The sequence below is a fragment of the Thalassophryne amazonica genome, chromosome 18, assembly GCF_902500255.1.
Source record: "Thalassophryne amazonica chromosome 18, fThaAma1.1, whole genome shotgun sequence".
Taxonomy (NCBI): Eukaryota; Metazoa; Chordata; class Actinopteri; order Batrachoidiformes; family Batrachoididae; genus Thalassophryne; species Thalassophryne amazonica.
Window position 1 is genome coordinate 13,446,287 of NC_047120.1, and position 14,960 is coordinate 13,461,246.

Consider the following 14,960-nt stretch of genomic DNA (forward strand, 5'->3'; position numbering starts at 1 on the left):
AGTTTTATTATGTTATAATTCTTTTTTATATTTTAGAAGTGCCCCTGAAATTGTTATTGAAATTGACATCAAAAGACCACAGGCTATAACACAGGTTTCAAATGTACAATAAGATGTAAAAAAATAAAATACAAAAATATAGAAAGTAAAAATCAAGACAAGTGCCACAAAATTGGCTGTTATCAGTTATTGCCCCTTAACATGAGGTAAGTGTCCCATTTCTCCCAAAGGGCGTCACCCTTCTGTTTTTGAAGCCTCAGTATAGAAGTTAAGTGCTCCATGGACTGAATGCTTTTGACTATGGTAAACCACTGGTTAACATTCAGGGGATCTTTAGTGAGCCAATGCTTGGTAATAGCTTTGTAACCTCTTCTGCACGTCTTTTATTTACAGAGGGACTTTACGGGGAATTCTTGCAAATAAATTAGCTTCACACAGGCGTTTTCTAACTTCTGTCGCAGCACTTACAGGTAACTCCAGACTGTCTTTGATCATCCTGGAGCTTATCAATGGGTGAGCCTTTGCCATTCTGCTTATTCTTCTATCCATTTTGATGGTTGTTTTCCGTTTTCTTACACACGTCTTTTTTTTTTTTTTTTTGTCCATTTTAAAAGCATTGTAGATCATTGTAGATGAACAACCTATAATTTTTTGCACCTGCGTATAGGTTTTCCCCTCTCTCCTCCAATCAACTTTTTAATCAAACTACGTTGTTCTTCTGAACAATGTCTTGAACGTCCCATTTTCCTCAGGCTTTCAAAGAGAAAAGCATGTTCAACAAGTGCTGGCTTCATCCTTAAATAGGGGACACCTGATTCACACCTGTTTGTTCCACAAAATTGACAAACTCACTGACTGAATGCCACACTACTATTATTGTGAACACCCCCTTTTCTACTTTTTTTTTTTTTTTTTTTTTTACTAATAGCCCAATTTCATAGCCTTAAGAGTGTGCATATCATGAATGCTTGGTCTTGTTGGATTTGTGAGAATCTACTGGTACCTTGTTTCCCATGTAACAATAAGAAATATACTCAAAACCTGGATGAATCTTTTTAGTCACATAGCACTACTATTATTCTGAACACTACTGTATACCTTGTGGCATTGGGTCTTGTTGTACAATTTGTGAAAGCGGTTCAATAAAAAGATTAAATAAGCTCAGACTTGCTGGTGGATGGGTTTAGATAAGCTCCCGTTCAGTTTGATTCTGGCTATGGGGCATGTATACAAAGTTTTAATGGTATGTATAAAATCTTGATGATAGCCAAACTTTTTCATTACTTTATAGAGAATGCCCCGCCCGACCGAGTCAAAAGCTTTCTCTGCATCCATACTAAGTAGAATAGCCTGTGATTTGTGTTTTTGTATGTGCTCCATAGTATGGAGGGTCCTCCTTATATTGTCCTGTGTCTGCCTTCCTGGGATAAACCCAGTTTGGTCTTCCTAAATTAGGAAGTCCATGCTCTCTTCCATCCGTTTTGCTAATATTGCAGCAAAAATTTTATAGTCTTGATTCGAGACACTAATGGGCCTATAGGACCCACATTGAATCAAATTTAATGATTAATGTTTAATGATTATTTTTCAAATGTGGGATCAAGCCTGATGGAAAATAAACTAATAGTAGAAGATAAATTAAATACACTTGTAAATACGGTCAATAGTATTTTCCTTGACAATGTGGAAAAAGATGAAATAAGAAATATTGTAAAAAACTGTAAGCAAAAGATCAACTGACTATGAAGATTTAGACATGATGACTGTAAAAAGTATAATAGAAACTGTTATTGAACCATTCACTTACATTTGTAATCTGTCTCTTGTCAACAGGAATTTTCCCAGACAAAATGAAAATTGCCATTATATAAAAATGGAGACAAACATAATTTTTCAAATTACAGGCCAGTGTCATTGCTTCCACAGTTTTCTAAAATTATGGAAAAAGTTTTTGTGACAAGGTTGGACAAATTCATTGAGAAACATCATATTTTAAATAATGCTCAGTATGAATTCAGAACAAAACATTCAACAGCTATGGCAATTATGGAATTAACAGAGAAAATATCAACAACAATAGATAATAAGGACTATTTTGTAAGTATCTTTATTGACCTGAAAAAAGCTTTTGATGTTATCGACCACTCAAGATTGCTTCACAAGTTACAACAATATGGAATTAGAGGTACTGCACATCAGTGGGTAAAAAGCTACTTAGAGAATAGAAAACAGTTTGTTCAGATAAATAATACTAAATCAGAATTGTGTAACATTATTTATGGTGTGCCACAAGGGTCGGTACTTGGACCCAAACTATTTTGTATATCAATGATTTTGTGAATGTATCTAAAGTACTTGGCAGCATATTATTTGCTGATGATACAACATTATTTTACTCTGGATCAGATATACAGGAAGTAGTACAAGTGATAAATACAGAGTTGGAAAAGTTAAACAGTTTGATATAAACAGATTGTCACTAAATCTTAATAAGACAAATTTCATATTATTTAATGACAGAGTGGGAAATAATGATGTGTCATTAAAAATAGATGGAATGGACATACAAAGGGTAAAAGAAACGAAATTTCTAGGAGTCATGATTGATGAAGATCTTACATGGAAGTCGCACATAAATTACATAAAAGGAAAAATAGCGAAAGCCATTGCTGTTTTGCATAAAGTAAAATTTTCATTAAATACTTATGGTTTATTAACATTGTACAATTCATTGATTGTCCCATATTTAACTTATTGTGTAGAAATCTGGGGATCAACATGTACAACTTATACACAACCATTATTTATTCTGCAGAAAAGAGCTTTAAAAATGATTAGTAATAGTCGTTTTAGAGATCCATCTACCCTATAGTAGATTAAATTTAAGTACCCTATACTTAATGAATACTTATTCATTAAGTATAGGGTACTTAAATTTCATGATTTAGTTGATTTGAAAATATTACAAACAATGTATCAAGCTAACAAAAATACCTTACCAATAAACATTCAAAATATGTTTGAAAAAAGAGTAAGTAGTTACAATTTGAAAGGAATAGAAGTCTTTAAAAAAACCAAGATTCAGAACCAAAGTAAAGGAACGGAGTATTGCAGTGAATGATGACAAATTATGGAACAACCTCAACAAAGAAATCAAAGAATCAAGGTCGCTCAAATTATTTAAAAAATGTATTAAATTAGATGTATTAAGTAAGTATGAAACTATGAAATAAGTCAGTGGGCTATGACAAAGCCTAGGGTGTGATCTGTTAGTGATGTCTAGAATGTTTTAAGTTTAAAATGTAACTTGTTAGGGATGTAATCTTTTAAATAATGGTTAAAATTATGAAATAAGTCAGTGGTATGTGACAAGTCAAAAATGTAAGCTAATTGAAAGATTGTATTGCAAAAAGGGGCAGAAAATATAAGACTTGTTCTTCTCTCTGCTCCTTTTCATTCAAAGTCTTGTAAATTTCATTTCTGCTTTTCTGTCTCTTTTTTTTTTTGTTAAATGAATGAAAAAAAAAAATCCTTCCCTCCTTTTGGAATGATTGAGATAGTGGCCTCCTTCCAGGATGGAGGAAGGAAACTCTCCTTAAAAGTATAATTAAAACTTTGTACCAAAACTGGAATCGGTTGTTCTCTTATTGATTTGCATACTATTCCCCGGGGAACCTGTTGGGTGCACGACTCTTATTGGATTTCAAAGAGGAGATAACCTTATCAATTTCTTCCACAGCAATAGGTTTGGTTAATTTTTCATTATGTATCTTGCCAAGTGAGGGTAGATCCAGCTGACGCAGGAAACTGTCCACTGCACAATTGCCAATTGTATTAGGTTGGTCATATAAGGTCTGCTAAAATGTTTCAAGGGCTTTTTGTATTCTGTCAGGATCATGTATTATTTGTTTGATAGGGTCTTTTATTTTATGAATGCTAGCATCTGATTGCTGTTTGCGCAGTCTTCAAGCAAAAAATTTTAGAAGCTTTAGATCCTGCTCCATAATATGTTTGTTTTGTAAACCTGAGGTTTTTTTGTACTTCCTCACTGTTACGCAGATGATACCCAGCTTTATCTATCCATGAAGCCAGAGGACACACACCAATTAGCTAAACTGCAGGATTGTCTTACAGACATAAAGACATGGATGACCTCTAATTTCCTGCTTTTAAACTCAGATAAAACTGAAGTTATTGTACTTGGCCCCACAAATCTTAGAAACATGGTGTCTAACCAGATCCTTACTCTGGATGGCATTACCCTGACCTCTAGTAATACTGTGAGAAATCTTGGAGTCATTTTTGATCAGGATATGTCATTCAAAAAGCGCATATTAAACAAATATGTAGGACTGCTTTTTTGCATTTACGCAATATCTCTAAAATCAGAAAGGTCTTGTCTCAGAGTGATGCTGAAAAACTAATTCATGCATTTATTTCCTCTAGGCTGGACTATTGTAATTCATTATTATCAGGTTGTCCTAAAAGTTCCCTAAAAAGCCTTCAGTTAATTCAAAATGCTGCAGCTAGAGTACTGACGGGGACTAGAAGGAGAGAGCATATCTCACCCATATTGGCCTCTCTTCATTGGCTTCCTGTTAATTCTAGAATAGAATTTAAAATTCTTCTTCTTACTCATAAGGTTTTGAATAATCAGGTCCCATCTTATCTTAGGGACCTCGTAGTACCATATCACCCCAATAGAGCGCTTCGCTCTCAGACTGCAGGCTTACTTGTAGTTCCTAGGGTTTGTAAGAGTAGAATGGGAGGCAGAGCCTTCAGCTTTCAGGCTCCTCTCCTGTGGAACCAGCTCCCAATTCAGATCAGGGAGACAGACACCCTCTCTACTTTTAAGATTAGGCTTAAAACTTTCCTTTTTGCTAAAGCTTATAGTTAGGGCTGGATCAGGTGACCCTGAACCATCCCTTAGTTATGCTGCTATAGATGTAGACTGCTGGGGGGTTCCCATGATGCACTGTTTCTTTCTCTTTTTGCTCTGTATGCACCACTCTGCATTTAATCATTAGTGATCGATCTCTGCTCCCCTCCACAGCATGTCTTTTTCCTGGTTCTCTCCCTCAGCCCCAACCAGTCCCAGCAGAAGACTGCCCCTCCCTGAGCCTGGTTCTGCTGGAGGTTTCTTCCTGTTAAAAGGGAGTTTTTCCTTCCCACTGTAGCCAAGTGCTTGCTCACAGGGGGTCGTTTTGACCGTTGGGGTTTTACATAATTATTGTATGGCCTTGCCTTACAATATAAAGCGCCTTGGGGCAACTGTTTGTTGTGATTTGGCGCTATATAAAAAAATTGATTGATTGATTGAAGTAGTTGTTGGTTCTTTATTTCACTGTGCTGTCTTTCAAGTTCCGTAAGTTGTTTTTGTGCATTAATCAGTTTCTTCATTTTTTTTTTTTAGCAGAGGTGGTTTCTGATATTATAAAACCTCATAGGACTGCCTTAAATGCATCCCAAAATCATGCAGGATTTACACTATCATTGTTATTCTCTAAATAAGTTTGTAAATGCTGTTTCATTCTCTCTTTAAATCTAAAGTCATTTAGCAGGCCAACACTGAATCTCCACAATGTTGATTTGCGGCTGTTATCCAAATGCAATTTTAAATGCACAGTGGAGTGGTCTGAAAAGTCTCAGTAATTTCACCTTTGGCTGACCTGGTAGAGTTTTGGTCTTCAGTTTGAGCAGTCTGGTGTTCGATCCCACCGCCGTCCCGGCCACAAAGATAGGTCCTCTGGTCACAAACTAGCGTTGTCGGCAGGATGTGGGTAGCACTGGAACATGCACCTGTGACTTCGGGACAAAGTCAAAAATGGTGGGGAAATATGTAGCAAGGTGAAGTCCAGATTGAAAAGATGTTCCTGCGAGCTTGGCTAGTGGGGAATTCCCCTTTGGCTGACCTGGTAGAGTTTTGGTCTTCAGGCGAGCAGTTTGGTGTTTGATCCCACCGCCGTCCCAGCCACAAAGGTCCTCTGGTCACAAACACAAAAGTAGAAAGGGTGCCTGTTCAGTCAGCCATCCCCTAATAGTAACATGAAAAAATTTCTTCCACAAATATGAGGTTGGGGTATTGGCGTTACTATGAAATAATGAATAACTCTAGTGGGCCAAGCATACGAGTATAAAATAATACTTGTTTATCGCGGGTGACTTGGGTTATACAAACGTGTCAAAAACAGTCCTTCATATTTGCGTAAGTGGAGATGATGTGTCCTCAGCGTTGGGATCAGCCGGCCGGTGGTGGAACTCCTGAAGCTCGTCTGACTCTCTGATGGTAGCCGCTCCCGGTCTCTCCCCTCCTCACCCTCGCTCGCTCCCAGGAGAATGTTAGCTGATCTGGTCCACTCCACTTTGGCATAAGGTGGATAGGAAAGGCCTTCGCACGTAGATCTTCCACGGCTTGATTAGCATTAACATAAGTCACTGTCCCAGAGCCCAAAAACACACGCATCCTTGTCACGACCGTGTGGAAGTGTATCCTTCTTTGTTTCAGCACCTTTTAACAGGAAGGTATATTCTTTCCTCTTGTCCATCACGTCAGTGGCGTGATTGTGATCGAAAAACACTGTCCATCAAAGCTTATTTTCTTTTTCCAGGCAGCACTGATAATCTTCTCCTTGATGGTATATTTCAGGAATTTCAAGACAGACCACGGGGGCACGTCGTCGTGTGGCCTCGGGCCCAGGGATCTGTGTGCGAGCTCAGTCCCCAGTTCTGTGACACCCGCACTCTCAGCCAACTCGTTTTTCAGTAGGCTTTCCACAAAGTGTATCATAGAAGCTCCCTCAACGCCATCTTTAAGAGAATAAATACGAATATTATTTCGACGTGAGTGGCCTTCGAGCTGAGTGATTTGTGCCTTCAAATCTTGCCGGGTTTTCTTCATGTATGCGAGAGACACTTTCATTTCCACGTCAAGCGTTTCCACAACGTCTATGCGATGCTCGGCTTTGTCAAGTCTTAGCAATGTAGCCTTCATTGTCCCTGCCGTATCCGCCATCATCTGCCAAAACTCATTCCATATCTCACCAAGCTGCTTTTTAACGTCTTCTGAAAGATATATACATGGGTTAAAACAATTTCAGTAAACCTTTCTTTAATTACATGGTGTCATCTTTATTATTAAAATAAAAATCAGCACAAAGCAGAAAAAAGTTTAATACAACATTAAGGAAAAAACCTAAAATATGTACAAAATAAAATTATGAAGAAAATGTATTTTTAAAACATGAAAACAATTTAAATTAGAATATTTTGAATGTTAAAATGTAAAGCTTGAACAAAATTAAAATCTAAAAAAAAAAATTTAAAACAGCCAATGGGATCAAAATCATAAAGTTAATTTATATATATATATATATATATACACACACACGAGGTCTGTCAAAGTAACGGTCCTTTTTATTTTATTTTTTTTAAACTATATGGATTTCATTCATATGTTTTTACGTCAGACATGCTTGAACCCTCGTGTGCATGCATGAGTTTTTCCACGCCTGTCAGTTACATCATTCGCCTGTGGGCACGCCTTGGGAAGGAGTGGTCCCGCCCCCTCGGCTCATTTTCATTCTCAGGAAATGGCGGAATGAAAAGGACTTTTTTCCATCAGAATTTTTTCAGAAGCTGTTAGAGACTGGCACCTGGAAACCATTCAAAAAATTTATCTGGCTTTCGGTGAAAATTTTACGGGCTTCACAGAGAATAAGGACTGTTACTACAGCTTTAAGGACTGCTTTAAGGACAGTCGGTGCGCCGTGCTCCGAGCTACGACGACGAGGCACAAACCACCGTATCATTTCTAAACGGATGGTTCTGTGGATACGAGACCGTCATGTGCTCTTTCTCTGGTTATCACAAGAGCTGGACATCAGCCATTTTCCGGCAGATTTCACTTTTAACAAAAGATTTTGTCATGGAAAGCCGCGCGGAGGCTTCGCACGTCAGGACCGATTCGCTGTGGAAGCGAGACAAAGGAACACCTCCGTTTCGGCGTGTCAGAGAACAAGTTTGGACATGCCCAGCTCTCCACAATTTCTCTGATACTTACTGGACTGGTAAGCATTGAAAGCCGAGATAGGCATGTGCTGTTGCCACTTCTCCCCTGCTACGAGGAAATCACAAGACTTGACCATCTTGTGAGCAGCAATTGGAATCGTGGAGTGAAAGGATTGGAGCCATAAGAGATCATTTGAGAGAGTTTTCAACTCCCACTCAGGCCGTCCAGTCACGGAGTAGCAGAGCATTGGAGAATAATCACTGGCCTTAAGTCTGAGTGGGGAATGTTCAACGTTTTTCTATCTCAAGGAACAACACAGCATATCAGAATGGATTAGATCAACTTTTGGTTGATTGAAGTAGGAATAAACTCTTATGTGGATTAACTTCCTGAAGGATTACAACATCACACAAGGATCGTGGTCAGCTAACGATTAATAGCTGATGAAGAGGAAATCACGTTCATCGAGCTGAGGACTTTAACCTCAAAAACCTCCTTCCCTCACTCCTAGAAAAATTGTTAAGAAGTCAATCCAGTCCCAGTCAAAGTAAGATCAGACAGTATTATTGAATCAAAAACAAAAATCTCTGCCAATCATTATTCTAATTATACTTGAATTATTGTTGTGAAATTATCATCATATAACCTATTTTGATTATGTTGTCGGCACTTGCAAAACCTGCAATAAATTTCCAAGCATGCAGTTAAAGTGTTAAGGCTCGGACATTGGATTATTGATGCTTCTTAAGGTGTAAAAGTTAAAGTATATTGGGTGTACAACATCAAAAAGTGCTCTAAAAGGTTAGTCTGGTTTTTTTTAATGAAAATAACACATCCTGGGGACTCGCTGTACGAGTCACTAAATTCAAAATCTAGCAACATTCCAAGAGCCCTGATCCATAAGAGGAGAGCTGTCGTTAACGGGCGTGGCCGGTTCGTATCCTGGTTCCAGAGAAGGCTATTCGACTGGGGTGCGAGATCAGCGTCAGCGGGGTGGACGTCCGGTTGGAGGCAGTGAGCGGCTAGACGAATCTCCTCGCCACCAGCTTGAACAGCCTTTGTGCAGCCCTGCCGGGTAATACCCGTGGAGACACGAAGGTCGGACCCCAGAGACGGAGAGCTGGTTTTGTACACAAACATACTCATCGGAGGGTGAGCGTGTGTCGTGTGTCCAAAAAAGCGGGATCTGACAGACCCCTGTACAAACTGAACTGACCTTTGTCACTATTTTTGCTGCTTTTACCCCATAACTCCAGAACATTCCAGACAGTCCAAACTATACCTTTTTGGAAGTGTTATGATCAGACAAATAATGTGATATAGTTTTCAACATGATTGGAGCATTTTAAAATCTTGACCCCTGTGTAATTCTTTATTGACCCCTGTAGCTCATTAGAGGTCAGCTCCAGGATGGCCTTATAGCTGAAAATAAACATTAGTTAATTTAGAATATGTGTGCCAAATTTGATGCTTTTATCATAAAATGCACCATTGTTAAAGAAATTTTAGTTAAGCGGCTCCACTCCCACTCTTCCACTAACTTCGTTCAAACACCGTTTCCCTTCCTCTAGCGACTTGGTGATCATTCATTGTTTTTCTTGGGCTTCTTCCTTTATACTTTTTGTGCTGTTAAATATTTTCAGATTCAAGAGGCAACAATTCTAGTTTTTCAGTTGTGGTGTCATCTTTCTTTTCTGCTGGTAGATCTGCTTCTTTTATACTTTCCTCAAATACTGCATTTTTACATCTGCCAAGGACATAATAAAATCATCAGCATTTATTTATTTGTCTGGCTGTTAGCAGGATTACATCAAAACTGCTGCAAGGATTTTGACAAAATTTTCCACCACAGATAGATATTAGGCTATTGAAGACTCCATAAAATTATGTCAAAACTACTTCACGGATTCTCACCAAATTTTATATATATATATATATATATATATATATATATATATATATATATATATATATATATATATATATATATATATATATTCACTTTATACAGGCTTTGAAGGATTACGTTGAAACTACTTAATAGATTCTCACCAAAGTTTCACCACAGATAGATATTTGGGCATGGAAGACTCCACTGAATTTTGGAGGTGATCCGGATGTGGATTCTGGGTTAAGTTTCACTTTATAGGCTTTGAAGAATTGCATCAAAACGACTTCACAGATGCTCACCAAATTTACACCACAGATAGATAATTAGGGCATGGAAGACTCCACTAAATTTTGGAGGTGATCCGGATCGGTGGATGTCATAAATCTCTGATTGCTCTCGTTTTCTCTGCCACACTTCTCAAATCTCGAGTAAGCAAAGCAGTGTAAGGTCTTTTTCTGCTCCTCAATGGACCAATTTACAACGTTGTAGTTTGGCTTGTTTCTTTTGGCCCTTTAAGTCTGTTGTTGCTTGGGTCCAGGATCAGTAGTTTGGTGATCTGGTGGGTTATCCAGCTGAGTCCTGGCGGAGGAGAGACATATCCCTGCTGCACTGGTGGAAGTTGTATGAATTATCATGTGTCTGTTCAGACTGCTCTTATGTCTAAATCTCTGACCACATTCAGAACAGCCAAATTGTTTTTGCCTTGTATGAATTATCATGTGTGTATTCAGGTGGCTCTTTAGTCCAAATCTTTGCCCACATTCAGAGCAGCTAAACTGTTTTTGTCTTTTGTTTTTTCATTTATCTTTGATGTCTTTTTAGTAGAATGCAATGGGCCCCAAACCTGGGGTCTAAAGTTGCATCCTAGGTTCTATAGTTATCTTAACCAGATCTGGCATTGTATCCGAGGGCTCTCTTCAAGATGGTGATCGTTCCCTTAATCGCAGACAACTGCACCTCATGTGCACTTGGGTGACCGGGGATTGCCTCAAGGTATTTCTTCAGGTTCTTCTTCATCAGGCCTGTTGCTCCTACCACAACTGGAATGATATCGATGTCTTTCAATGACCATGTTGTTCTTAGGTCATTTTTTAGGTCTTGGTATTTTGAGATCTTTCCCCTTTCAGCTCGATTCAGGCCGTAGTCATTGGGGACTGTCACATCAATGATTTTGGCTGTTTTCTCTTGCTTGTTCCAGATGACAATATCAGGTTTGATTGCACCTCCTTCTATGTGTCTTCCTGCTGGGATCGCTTTGTCGTAGAAGATCGTTATTTTTCCATTGGATGAGACTGGTGTTGGCTCGTGCTCCCAGACATGTTCTTTGACTTCCAACTCCAGTTCCTTGCAGATCTTCCAGTGGAGATATTGACAGATCTTGTTATGTCTGGATGTATAATACCCATCTGCCATGAGGATCTGGCATGCTGATGTTAGATGGTTTACACTCTCAACAGCTGTATGACAGAATCGGCATTTATCATTTTGTGAGATCCCTGCCATTTTTTTGAAGCCATTAGTTAGAAGTCCCTGATCTTGTGCTCCAATCAGAATTCTTTCTCCATCAAAACCAAGTTTTCCATTTTTTAGCCACTGCATTGATCCAACTTTGTCGATGTATTCCTTTTCGAGTTCTTCTTGGAAACGTCCGGCTCTTTTGTGTTGTTTCCATCTTTCCACTCGATGTTTTCCTTCTTTTTTGCAGTATTGTTCTCTGGTCTGTCTTGCAAGTTTTGTTGCAGGCGTGAGACTGTTGCTTTTTCTCTCTTGTAGAAGTTCTCCGCCAAAGTTTTTTGCCAGTTTAGTGATTGAGGTCCGTTCACTTATGGCCTCGTGGTGTTGTGTGACCGTTTTTATGATTTCTTCTTCAGAGCTCTTTAAGTACTGGCCAATACTTATTATCGATGCTCTGTAGGCCTGGTTGATTTCAGTAAGACCCATACCGCCTTCTCTGCGAGGTAGGTATATTCTGTCCATGCACTGATTTCTGTATGTGATTTTGTGGAGGGTGAGCATTTTTCTGGTTTTTGTGTCCAATTTGTTAAGTTCGTATTGTGGCCAGTTCACTATGCCAAATCCATAGGTCACCACTGGTATTGCAAACTGGTTTATGGCTGTGATTTTATTTTTTGGTGTCAGTTGTGTTTTGCAGATCTTTTTTAAGCGGTTTAGGTATTCTTTTGTTGTTTTTGTTCTCATTTTCTTGTGTTCAATTGAATTACTTTGTTCAATTCCCAAGTATTTGTATGTGGAGTCTGCAGCCAGGTCTGCAATGTAGCTCCCTTCATCCAATTGTATGTTTTCGGTTTTTGTCTTTTTTCCTTTTGTCATTGTGCATTTTGAGCATTTATCCAGTCCAAATTCCATGCCAATGTCTTTTGAGAACTTATGGGCAGTTTCCACGAGTTGAGTGAGTCCGTTTTTTGTGTTGGCATAGATTTTCAAATCATCCATGAACAACAGATGGTTCACAAGTTTTTGGTTTTCCTTTCCTTTGTCTTTACTTAAGTCATATCCAATGTCTTGCTCCTTCAGGATCTTGCTGAGCGGGTCCATGATTAAGCAGAATAAGAGAGGTGAAAGGCTGTCTCCTTGAAGTATCCCTCTCTGAACTCGTACGTCTGGGATTGTTATTTGTCCCTCTGTGTGATTGAGGGTGATGGTGGTGTTCCAATTGTTCATTTGTGCTTTCAGGAAGGTTCTTATTTTCTCATTGATGTTGTATAGTTCTAAGCACCTCAAGATCCAGGAGTGTGGTACACTGTCAAATGCCTTTTTGTAATCAATCCAAGCCATGCTGAGGTTCCTCTGCCTTGTTTTGCAGTCCTCCAGGATAGCTTTGTCTGTCAGTAACTGGTCTTTAGCTCCTAATCTTCTTTTGGAACATCCTTTCTGTTCATTTTCCAGGTAGCCACCATTGTCAAGATGTTCATAAATGGCATCAGCTATGATTCCTGTCAGCCATTTGTATGTTGTTGTTAGGCAGCAGATGGGTCTGTACTTGTTGGGAAGCTGTGTTTCCTTGGTCTTTGGAATTAGGCTTGTGTTCCCTGTCGTTAGCCAGTCTGGTGTATCCTCTTCTCCGTTCAATATTTTTGTGAAAGCCACAGCATAATGTTGGTGTAATGCTGTCAGTCTTTTCAGCCAAAAATTTGGGATTTTGTCGATGCCAGGTGCCTTGAAGTTACTGTATTCACTCATTTTCTTTCTGATCTCTTCTTCATTGATTACAATTGCTGGCATTTGTTGTTTGTCTTTGTTTTTCTGTTGTATTTTTTCAATCCACTCAGCCTCTTGGTGTTGTTTTGGGTCTTCAAAGAGTGGTCTCCAAAATTTTTCAATTTCCTTTCTCTCAGGTGGTTGTTGTACTTCTATTGTGTCATTTGCCAGCTTTCTGTACACTAGTCTGGGGTTTGTTGCAAATAGTTTGTTTATCTGTTTTGCTTGTATTTTCTTGTCTTTATTCCTAATTTGTGCTGCGAAAGCTTTTACTAAGGCTTGATGTTCAGCCAGCCTTCCACCTAGACGTTTGTCTTCAACATTGTATTTTCTTTTAATGCGATTTATTTTTTTTTAGAAGATTCTTTTTGTGGTTCTTGTTTCCCAAAAATGTGGCCATTTGGGAGATCTCTGCTCTTAGGCAGCTGACTTTTTGTTGTAATTTCTTTTTCCATCGTGGCATGATATTCTTTTTCTTATTTGTGGTACTGTTTCTCTCCAAATCTTGTGGGGCTAATTTACTTTGTATGTACCATGCCGCTCCATAATTTACAGAGTTTAACTCTGTCAATGTGGCTCCTCTTGGGACCAGTTTGGTCAGTCCTATGTTAACTTTTTGAAGGATATTTTTGAATTTTTTATTCTCTTTTAGTTTAGTCAGCTTTGGGCGCTCTTTCATGTCCATTTTTCTTGTTTCTTCAATCTTATTTGCCAATTCCTCTTCTAGTTCCTGCTGTTCTGGGTCTGTGTGCACCTGTGAATTATTTTGTAGATGAGCTGGTGAGTTGTTCGTTTTTTCGGTGGGCAATGAGTTGCTCATTTTTTCAGGGGGCAGTGAGTTCATTTTTTCGGGAGGCAGTAAATGGTTTGGTTTTTCGTGAGGCAGTGAGTGGTTCGGTTTTTCGGGAGGCAGTGAGTTGTTCGGTTTTTCGGGAGGCAGTGAGTTGTTCGGTTTTTCGGGAGGCAGTGAGTTGTTCGGTTTTTCGGGAGGCATTGAGTTGTTCGGTTTTTCGGGAGGCATTGAGTTGTTCGGTTTTTCGGGAGGCATTGAGTTGTTCGGTTTTTCGGGAGGCATTGAGTTGTTCGGTTTTTCGGGAGGCATTGAGTTGTTCGGTTTTTCGGGAGGCATTGAGTTGTTCGGTTTTTCGGGAGGCATTGAGTTGTTCGGTTTTTCGGGAGGCATTGAGTTGTTCGGTTTTTCGGGAGGCATTGAGTTGTTCGGTTTTTTGGGAGGCAGTAAATGGTTTGGTTTTTCGGGAGGCGGTGAATGGTTCGTTTTTTCGGGGGGTAGTGAGTTATTCGTTTTTTGGGGGGCAATGACTTGTTCATTTTTTCGGGAGGCAATAAATGGTTCGGTTTTTCGGGAGGCAGTGGATGGTTTGTTTTTTCGGGGATAAACTTTTTTTGAGGGCAATCATTTTTTGGTGGTGTAATGGGTTGCGTCAGAGGGCAGATGCCTTCTCTTATCATTTTCTCAACCTCCTGTTGCATTGTTTTTATTTCATTATCTGAGAAATGTTTTTGTTTGATAAAGTTTGATTTTTGGGTTGTGAGATTCTTACAAGTGATGTCTTTCTTACTTGGGCAGTGGTGGTGGAATATTTTTTGCCATTCTTTGGATGTCTTTGTCTGATTTTTGGGGTATTTTATTTTGGCATATTCTTTTGCCCACAACAGTATCCATTCTTCCTCCCTCTTCCACTGACTCCTTTTAAACTGTAGTTGCTTCCCTTTATCCAGCAACTGATAGTCTTTTATCGCTTCCTTTTGGGCTTCTTCCTTTATTTTTTTTATTTCCTCAGTCGTCAGATATTTTGCGATCTGTGAGGCAATCGATTCCAG

At 39.0% G+C, this 14,960-nt stretch overlaps 1 long non-coding RNA gene across 1 annotated transcript; it reads right to left on the reverse strand.

Annotated features, from left to right (window-relative positions):
• Positions 1–5,319: 5,319 nt before the first annotated feature.
• On the reverse strand, positions 5,320–14,742 carry LOC117530351. Its single transcript, XR_004566340.1, has 3 exons — positions 14,699–14,742; positions 5,913–7,062; positions 5,320–5,805 (listed from the first exon to the last, which is right to left on the reverse strand). It is a non-coding gene; the product is annotated as an uncharacterized LOC117530351 (long non-coding RNA).
• Between the last annotated feature and the right edge of the window lie 218 nt (positions 14,743–14,960).